This window comes from Diceros bicornis, chromosome 10 (assembly GCF_020826845.1).
Source record: "Diceros bicornis minor isolate mBicDic1 chromosome 10, mDicBic1.mat.cur, whole genome shotgun sequence".
Lineage (NCBI taxonomy): Eukaryota > Metazoa > Chordata > Mammalia > Perissodactyla > Rhinocerotidae > Diceros > Diceros bicornis.
In genome coordinates, this window is record NC_080749.1 from 35,275,732 (window position 1) to 35,286,364 (window position 10,633).

Consider the following 10,633-nt stretch of genomic DNA (forward strand, 5'->3'; position numbering starts at 1 on the left):
ATTCGGTGTCATATTCACTTTCTAAAAGCTTTTTGATATAAAATAATTGAATGTTTCACTTTTCCATATATTTCCCATTGTTCTATGTAGGCTTTGTGGGGGAGGAAGAAATTTTCCTCTACCATTCTAGGTTCTTCTGGGTGGTCTAAGAATTAGATTGACAGGATACAGATTAATAGGAGAAAATCAAATATAATTGCATATATATGGAAACCCCACATACATGAGAGGTTCAGAAACAAAAAAGTAAAATGAGATACATATGCTATCTTGAGCTAAGGAATGGGATAGGAGTCTGGGGCTTCAGAGGAGAGGAGGATAATTCACAAGATGAAAAGAAGAGCAAATATTCAGTAACTAGAGGTTTGCCATACCATACAGATAGATCATAAAAATTTATTTCTGGTAATAAGTCTTATTATGGGCAAGTCCCCCAATTTAAATTCTTTAAGGGAGAGGTAAAAGTCTCTCTTGAGCCCACAGGGTCTCGATTGCCTTTAGCTCTCGATTGCATGCCAAAGTGGCACACCTTGGGGAGGCCTGTTCTGAACCCCTTCAGTCCCGCCTTTGAAAATTCATGAGAAGTTTCACATTCCAGAAGTTGGGTTGGTAGATTGCTTCATCTCACTGAATCAGTCTCTTGGTTTAGAGAATAGGTCAGTCCAATTAAACAACAGAGACCAATTTCAGAAGGCAGTGATGCAGCTGGGCTCCCAAAGTTAGGTCTATGGTGTAAGCAATCACATATTTGGTAAGAGGCATTTCTGTGGAAACAAAAGGAAAACAATGGTTAATGATTGGAGCAGACTAAATCTCAGTTTCTGAGTTCTGAAGGCAACCAGTTGAGGAGATTTCTAGATGTCCGGCTCTCAGCATTTTCAGATGGAGTGAGGGTAGGCAGTGGCAATCTGACAGATTTTCCTAGTTTTCAGTTTGAATGTCTCTGATGATCTTTCTGCATGGCCCGTATAGCAATAGGTGTGAACATTGTCCATATATAAGCTGCTGTGGTGATTTCTCTAAAATTTATTCAAGTTGTGCAGCTTCAGTTTACAGGGCTTCAGGAAAAAAGGCAGTTTTAGTTTTCAATGATTCCAAGTCAAAAGGTGGGAGAAAATAGGATATGTTCGTTTGGAGGGTTGTAGCCAGGTATTGGAGGAAACTGGAAGAATCCCAGATCTAGTCCAGTTTACAAGAAGCAGAACTATAATCCACAAACGTGTACTACAGTTTCTACTGAAATATAATTTTTCTCTCTGAAATTACCTCCATTTCTACCAAAGATAATCTCAGTAAGACTAATTTGTTTGTAAAATGTCTACTTTTAAGAAACTTGGCCTGTTGCTTTCATAAGTGCAGCAAGAATAGCGATTGATCATATAGGCTCTTTTAAATCTGCTTTGCTGGTACCCTTCGTGAGGAATCTCCAGATTGAACTTTTAAAGGCCTCTTGAGGTCAGGAAACCAAGCTAAACACTTGCCATCAAACTTGTCTGCAATGTCCATAGATTTGGGTGAATTCCTCTCTTCTCCACGTTTCCAAAATATCCTGAGGTTCCTGCACCTGCCAGGAAGCGACCTTCCTTACTCACCTGGTAAGGCTGCTGGGAACCCTAGAAGCAAGGTACCAGGCCAATATTTCCAAGGGGCTTTATTGGCTCCATAAAATCAATCTTGGTTCCTTAAAGCTGTTTGGACATATTTGAGTCTGTGCATAGTCTCTCTCAAGTATGATAGTTCAGTCAAAGCCTTGGTAATATAACCAATTTCCAAATGTGTCCTACTACAAGGAGAACAGATTCTTATTGAACTTATGCAAATAACTACATTGCCATGAAAATAAGAATACTCGCTAAATTTCTGAATTCTGGAGGGATCAGGTAGGGAGAAAAAGATAAATGTTTCTATTCTGCTTACAAAGGTATAATTTACCAATTGCTGTAGTCATAGTTGGCTTAGAAGAAAAACAATTCCTTATATCTGGAAAACAAACGATTAAAAAAAGTAATATTTCCGACAAAAAATCATAAAAAGTATAATCATATTTATCAGTTCATTCAGTCCTGTGTTATTACTTCTTGTTCTTTTTTTGTGTGTGTGTGAGGAAGATCAGCCCTGAGCTAATATCCATGCCAGTCTTCCTCTTTTTGCCGAGGAAGACCGGCCCTCAGCCCATCTTCCTCCACTTTATGTGGGACACTGCCTCAGCATGGCCTGACAAGCGGTGTGTCGGTGCACAGCCAGGATCTGAACCCAGGCCGCCAGCAGTGGAGTGCACGCACTTAACTGCTATGCCACGGGGCCAGCCCCTCTTGTGCTTCTTGAATCCAATTTTTCCATTAGTTCTCTCTACTTTGTCTGATGATTGAGGTTGATAGGAATAGTGATAATTCCAAGATGTTTGCAGGGTTTTCATTAAGGCTCACACGATTTGCCCAGTGAAATGGGTGCCTTGATCACTGGAGATGTGGAAGATATACCCCAAGTGGGAAACACATTTTCTAACAGTTTTCTTTACCACTGTGAGGGCATCAGCTTTATGGCAAGGGAAGGCTCCAATCCATCTGGAAAACATATACATACAATAACAAGAACATATTGATAACCCGTACTAAGTGGCTGTTGAATAAAGTCCAGCTTCAGGTGTTCAAAGGACCCAGAGGGAAGAGATCTGAGGCGTCTGGGGACAGAAATAGTTTTTCCTATAGTGAGTAAAGGAATGTAAAAACCAAAAATTGGCGTTAGCCAGGGAGCCGGGAAGAACCAAGCAGCCATCTCAGGTTTCCCATAGCCCCAACTGTTTGTTTAATTTACAGCCGTTGTTTACCCATCTAAATTTCTCTGATTCAGGAGCAGACTGTTGCCATGTTACAAGGACATCAGGATGGCAAAAAATCTGGCATTTAGGGGTTAACTTTTTGTTTTTGTTTTTGCAGAAGCAGAATGGACTTCATCCACATGTCTAGAACCTTTATAGATTCTGCTGTTGTTGCCTTTGCACAAAACTCAGCTAAGTCACTTTTCTGATATTTAGGTTCAGTCCTTTTAGTGCGAGCCTCAATTTTGATGACAGACAACATTTTATATCAGGACATTTTAGAATTCCAGAAATTTCACATAACTTATGGAACTCTTATAACATATACCTATACAGACACAACATAAGGAAGCCTTAATGTTATTTCTTATTTGATAATGTTTCTCATGTAATTTAACATATCAAATAAGGCTAATTAGTTTAATATTCCTTTTTTTGTAAGGAGAGAGAACAGGTCTTTTGAGATGTCTCAGGACCCTCTGAAAAATCCCAATGTTAACTAGAGGTCAAAAAAGACTTCATTTAGAATTTGATTTTAGGAAGTTCGTCAAAAATATCAAAGAGGCTTTATATTTTTTGTGTTTGTTTGCTGAGGAAGATTCACCCTGAGCTAATATCTGTGCCAATCTTCCTCTATTTTGTATGTGGGTCACCACCCCAGCATGGCTGCCAATGAATGGTGTAGGTCCATGCCCAGGACCTGAACCCATGAACCTGTGTTGCTGAAGTGGAGAGTGCCAAACTCAACCACTATGTCACCAGGGCCCCTCAAAGGGGTTTTAAAACACTTGGCCTAAATAGGATCACAGATCATTATGAAACTTAATATTTAACTATCTATCTAACCAAAGCAACAAAAAGATTGCAAAGACAAATATAGAAGATTACATAGCTGCAAAACCTTAGTTCCTTGAATAGAAAAGATTTAGCTTTTAATATAAAGCATAGGAAATAGTTCTCATAAAATTCAAAAAGGTAAGGAAAAACCTTTTATAAGAGATGAAGAGTTATTTTAAGAGATGAAAAGAAAATTAAGTTCCTGTTTTATATAAATACACTACTGATATTAAAGTCTGTTTTTTTTAAACTGTTAATTTAATTTTAGCTAACTTGACCACACAAGGTAAAATTTTTTCTCTCTCTCTTTCTGTCTTTATTTTTACTGAAAACACACATTTTATACTAAGATGTTTCCCTTATTTGAGTAACTTTAATGACATATATTAATTAGAATCTTTAACTCTTAGAAACCTTAATTTCCAGTAAAAACTAAGAAGTAAGCAACTGTGAACTGTCTGCCATACCAGCATTCTTTAGATCAGCAAATTTATGAATTCATTTCATAATTTCTAGAAACATATGCTTCTTCATAGCACAATCTTTCAATAAAGCACGACACGTTTACTATCAGACCCAAATTTATCTTTTAGTTTCTCTGTAATAAGAAGTCAAAAGTAGATAAACTTAGACTTGTTTAGCAATTAATGTTTCAATATTTTATCTTAATTGGAAATGATCTAGACATTTAATGAATTCCCATCATTAACATTCCCCATTAACTTAACTAAGCAAAACTCTAAGGTTTCAAGTTACCAAAAAGATTTTGGAGTTATTTTTAAGTACTTGTACCATAACACACAATTATTGTTAAAAAGTTCACCTAAAATTTTTTTTTTTTTTTTTGCTGAGGATGATTTGCCTTGAACTAACATCTGTTGCCAATCTTCCTCTTTTTTTTTTATGTGAGCTGCCGCCACAGCATGGCCACTGACAGACAAGTGGTGTGGTTCCATGCCTGGGAATGGAACCCAGGCTATTGAAGCAGAGCACGCTGAACTTCAACCACTAGGCCATCAGGATTGGCCCACTAAAACCCTTTTTATTTTACTTGCATGTATTTAGTCTACTTGTTCCCAATAATTATGTTTATATTACCTACAAAAATTCCATAAGACACTAGACAAAGTCAGCCCTTAATTTTTTTTGCTGCCAAATTTTATAACCAGGATAACATGAATTTGTTTGACTTTTAGTAAACCTAAGTGGAATAAAAGTTTTATATTTAATGCTGGTAACTCTAAAGACATGTCTCTTTTAATTAAAGCTACAAACTTAAATTGGCTTTAATACTGAATATTTTCCTGATCTTGAAATTCCTCTGGGTTAAATTCTGTTATATTTTTGACAGTATACTCAATTTACATAGTACTTGTTTGTTTTTAAGCCAATTAAATAGAGCTCTCTACAAATTAAATTTGATAATACCATCCAGAGGTAGAAAAATATCACACACTTACAACATACATATATATAGACACACATACATAGAGACCCCATAGCTTTTGTTTTAAAATTACTGCCGTGAATTAGGTATAGTAATACAAAGCTCACTAGTGTTAAAAAAAATAGTTGGATCCAAATCGTGTTTCTGGAAGATGGAGTAAATTAAGGTTCCTTGCTTAGATGGCTAACGCTTTTTTTCCTACTAATATTTGTGGAGAAGACACCTAAGGTGCTAGATTTTGGACAAGGGCTCTTCTACAGACTTTTGTCTCTTTTTTCCTTCAGTCTTGGGAGTTGGGAATGGTTTAGATAAGAGTTCCCAGAGAGGTTGCAGCTTTTTGAGATAAATAGGGGAGGATTTGGGGATTAGTGAAAGAAAATGGGTGGTATACGAACGCCTCTAGAGCTGCATTTCCAGTTTTTCAAAGATGCGAAAGGTAAAGACAGTTGCTCTCAATTCCTCAGTAACTTAAACGACATCGTAGGTTGATCTACCTCTTCAACAACGTCATACCTAACTTTCTTCTTTCCCTCTGGGTACATAGTTTTATTTTAACTTAGGGAAGAAGGCCTATAAAAAATTCCTATCAGGTCCGAATATCAGCTTCCAATTTGACCAAATTTTTGACCACAGAGCTACTAAAAAAAAATCCTTCTAGGGGCCAGCCCCATGGTGTAGCAGTTAAGTGCACACACTCCGCTGTGGTAGCCCAGTGTTCACAGGTTCGGATCCCAGGCGCACACCGACACACCGCTTGTCAAGCCATGCTGTCGCGGTGTCTCATATAAAGTGGAGGAAGATGGGCACGGATATTAGCCCAGGGCCAATCTTCCTCGCCAAAAAGAGGAGGATTGGCATCAGATGTTAGCTCATGGCTAATCTTCCTCACGAAAAAAAAAATCCTTCTAAATATCTTGCCAGTTTTTAGCCAGGACAAACACTAAATATTTCTGACAATATTAAACAATTCCATGAATCCAAGAGGTGTTCTCAAGGATTACTACCTTCCAAAGATCCAGAGTCACTCCCAAAGATAGCCAAAAGAAAGAACCAACAGCCTGCATATCCCAGGCAGACAGAAAGCCAAGCCAAGACCTTAGGACACAAAACAAGACAAGGAAAAAGGCAATAGCCATCCCTGGGAGAAAAACAATCAATAACAAATGGGTCTGGATTTGGAGAGGAAGGCACAATGTGAAATTTTATTTTCCTCTCTTGACTGGGCACTATGCAATGGCCATTGATCTTTCTAATTCTTTTCTGCACTTGGTAGGATCTTCTGAAAGTAAAGGTAAAAAGGCTTTATAATTCAAAAGATCTGTTGTTGTCCCAGGGACATGAATTCCCTGGGTGGGCATCTAGGATATAGCCACAAAAGACATCTCAAAGGAAGGCCTGAAGCTAGTAGAGCCTGATTTTAGAATGCAGCAAAGCAAGGCCTACTTCCTGTTCCGGGTGCTTCTGCTAAATTCATTTTCTGGCCTTCAGCATTTACATGTAACCTGTACAATTTTAGAGATTAGGCTGGAGCGCTCTCTGCAAATCTTGTAGGAAAAAGGAAGCTAAAACAGGCAGACAGGGCCAGATTTTAAGAAGGGGATTTTACATTGGATTTTTGTTTTAAGTCTAAATTTTTGTTCTTTCATTTTGTTAAGGAGGCCCTAAGTCTAGCTGTTATATATATATTTTTTCCCTTTTCTTCTTAAGTTCCAGACAACTGTATTTCCAATACCCTGGTTTTTTCAAATGTCTGAAGGCAAATAGAAAAGGATCTGAGTGGACTTTGATTTTTGTTCTAATTTTTGTCCTTCTATCTTAGTAAGGGAGTCTTAATGGCTAGCCATGAAACCAGTATGAGCACTCTCTAAAAAAATTTTTTCCAATTTAGAAGTTTTTCCCATTTAAAGGGTTCGTCATCTGCCCATTGATGAGTAGGATCTAATAGAGACTCAAGCCAATAAGCCTTTTTATGGCTTAACCATGGAGGCAGGAGGCATCCCCAAAAGGGAGCACAAAGGACGCAGCCCTCCTAAGACACAAAATGTACACCCAGAGTTAGACCAAGAAAGTGAAGATAGTAACTATGAGGGGCCCTGTGTTTAAACAGCCATTCCAAAATACAGGGAGCTGTGTGTTTCCCTACCTTTTGAACAGAATAGTGTGATTTTTTAAGATGCCCGAAGCCCCGATCCACAGGCTACTTGGCCACCTGCCAGATGCATATGCATCCAGTGGCTGGCAGAGACAAAAGAACACATGACCATCTCTCAGAACAACAGGATCAACAGAAAACAAGAGTACTCATCCCAAATCTTTACCGGAGTTGACTTTTGCCCAAGAAACTAGTTTCACAAATATTTTCTCCTGCTAAGCTAAATCTAGAAAAGAGACAAAAAGATTCTTACCACTTACACTTCCAATAAACCCTGTAGCAGGCAGAGATCTGGCAGACTGACGGGGCCAGACTCTTACCTTCTGTGGGCACTTGTCAGATGTCCCAGGATCTCTCAGCTGCAGCAGCATCAGAGGGAACAGAGTTCAGCCAGGGAAGTTTATCCTGCCAACTATGTCAACTGTGGGGGAAGAATAAATTTTCCTCTACCCTTCTAGGTTCTTCTGGCTGGTCTAAGAATTCAATTGACGTGAGACAGATTAATAGAAGAAAGTTACATTTAGTTGCGTGCATACGGAAACCTCTCATGTATGTGGAGTCTCTGATCCTCTCACGTACATGAGGTTCCCATAATCTGTCTCATGTCAATTTAATTCTTAGACCAGCTAGAAGGACCTAGAAGGGTAGTGGGAAATGTCTTCCTCCCCCACAGCTTCCTACTGCTCACTGGCCCCGTAAAAGTTTGCAGCATTGCACTCGAAGAATCTGAAGTATTTATTGAATGAAGGAGTGGAATGCCACATTTCTGTAAACTTTTTTCTATGCCATGAATTAGAATTTCTCTCCAATTGTTTTAAATTATGCTCAAGGGGAATGAGATTTCCTTTATTCCCATCATAGTCCATGTGGAGATCTTAGGGGGGTGGGACATTCCTGTATTGTAATTTCATGGCTTTACTGGCAGTGGTCTTAAAGATGTCCTCTATGAACATATTTTGCAATTCACTGAACTCCACCCACTTATTCCGCTTTTGCTTTTTCCTTCTCTTTCCAAGATTACAAAATATAATCAGTAAATGATATTATTTTTGTTTTGGTTTTCATACTGTGTGCCAAAAAATTGCATTTTGCCACAAAGTCTTGCTATCAAATCTAGTCTTTTTAAAGTATAATCAGATATATGATCTCTTAGAACTTTCCTCTCTTCCTCTTTCTCTCCTCTGTCCATATCCACTTGACACTTCTCCTACCTTTTCCCTGTCAGCTGAGACTGAATGTATCAGATGAGATCGGGCACATTCAGGGTGATATGGCCTTGGACAAGACTGAGCATATCAAAAGGATTTAAAATGCCTCCTCTTGTCCTCTGACAGATGTTCAAAACTCCACTTAGGAATCTCATTTTTCAATTTAAAGTTTGTGTAATAGTGACATCACTAAACCACCGTGCCAACTTAGATCTTAAGTTTGTTCACCGTGGTCTTAATCCAAATCAGATGTAGGGTTCTCTCCATCACGTCTTTAGGTCTCTAGTAGCTACTTAGGCTTGTGGGAATTGGAAGATTGTGGAAAAGCAACTAAAAAGGAAGCTGCCTCTGCAAAAAAACAGTCTTGCTGGGTTTTCAGCCAGTGGCTGGCAGGTGCAAAAGGAGCCACTGATCAAGAGATGGGGAGTTGGCATTCATCCATGAAGGCAAAGCATTTGACTGATAATGTCTTCTGAGCCCTTGAAAGGAACTTTTATCAGTGTATCTTCTCTCAGCTTCTCAAACACATCCTGGGTAGTGTGTACTGGGAGTTGGGCAGAGAGTGCCTACTTATCTTAGACAACTTCCAAGATAAGAGTTCATAGGCAACACTCCCTTCGATACTCCTCTCTTCTCCTCCCTCTTGTCCTTCCCTGGATTCCTACCCACACTCACTGCATGTTTTCCATACAAAAATTTCATTCTCCTCTGTTCTTCCACAATAGAATTAAACACCCCTCAAAACCAGAACCTACATCATTAGGCACTGTTTTCCATTAGCATTATGATAGGGAGGACAGGGTTTCCAAACATTGTGCAGAGGTGAAGGGAAATATTTGTACTCTGCATGGAGAGTTGGGAGGGGGAAAAAGAAATCCTCCACCCTAGATTGGGTTAATCCATCAAAGCAATCATTACATTTTCATGTGAAAACAAGTTGAACATTCACACCCTGCTATACTTGGAGGTTCCTTAAAATGTAAATGGACAAAGAAGGGTATCAGTTAGTTATTTGACCTAAGTAAAGATTAATTTCCAACACTTTCTTTACAGTAACTTTTGATAAATGAGAACTAGGGAGCATTGGATACTTTAGAGAGATGCAGAAAAGGCATGGCCAGAGAATGTGACCAGGCAAAAGAATGGAGAAGGCTGTGATGGTTTTGCTGGAGCCTTGTGCAAGTAAAGTTATATTTACTTCCTAAACCGCAAACTTAAAATAATATAATTCCTCTTTCCAGAGAAATACCATAGTTTGTTCCTTCTAACTATCTATTCATCCTTTTCTCACTGACCATGCCTGTCTTCTCCACAGTCACACCCACCTGGTCTAGACTATATCCTCTTTTGCACTAAACTTAAACTCTCTGACCCTATCAGTGAACTGGGACACAATTCCCTCATCTCTCATTTGCCATGGACCCAAAATAGAGATTTTGAACCCTAATAACTTTATGCATACCTCAATGAGCATCCAGTAAATTCTGTACCCTCAGCCCACATCCCCACAACTGCTCTTTCGAGCAGAGATGAGACCAGGGCAAGCCTTCGATGTTCAGTGCAAAGGAGCCTAAGGGATTCGATGCTAACTTCAGACCAGAGCGTGTCCAGAAAGTCGATTTTTTCAAAGGATTCCAATATCACTGGAGAGAATAAGAAAGCATGGGAAAAATAAACATGATGGAACAAATGGGAAGCAGTTTGGCACCAAGAGCAGAGATGCTAAGTAGCAAAGAATGACCTATAAAAAAGAGAAGCAAAAGCTGCCAAAAAATGGCTGTCAATCATCAGGAAAGGTCACTAGCATCAGAGCACTAAGGATGTTACCAGACAAGTTATCCAAAGACCCTACACAAAAGGAGAGAAAAGTTTGGGATATTTTAAGACATGGTGACCTTCCTATGATAATTATTACCTATTATTTTGATTATCTTCAAAATTAGAGTGGTTTGGGGAAGCTAGGGCCATATTTTTATTAACTTGATGACTATCTACCCACCCACATTTCTCTCAAAACCTCAAGGATTTGTGGTCTGGGGAAATTTGTGTTATAATAAGATAACCCAAAGCTGCTGGAATGTCCTAAGGCTCTGAAACAGAACTACTTTTCTGGAAGCTGATGTATTTACCTGCTGACCACAATAAACCAAGGACTGCCAAGAGACCCCACC

At 38.9% G+C, this 10,633-nt stretch overlaps 1 long non-coding RNA gene across 1 annotated transcript in view; it reads right to left on the reverse strand.

The window, feature by feature from the left end:
• Nucleotides 1-182: 182 nt before the first annotated feature.
• The window catches only part of LOC131410721 (uncharacterized), a 56,887-nt gene continuing 46,436 nt past the window's right edge, over nucleotides 183-10,633 (reverse strand). Inside the window, exon 4 of the long non-coding RNA XR_009221399.1 lies at nucleotides 183-764. This is a non-coding gene — a long non-coding RNA (uncharacterized LOC131410721). The remainder of the gene's footprint in view (nucleotides 765-10,633) is intronic.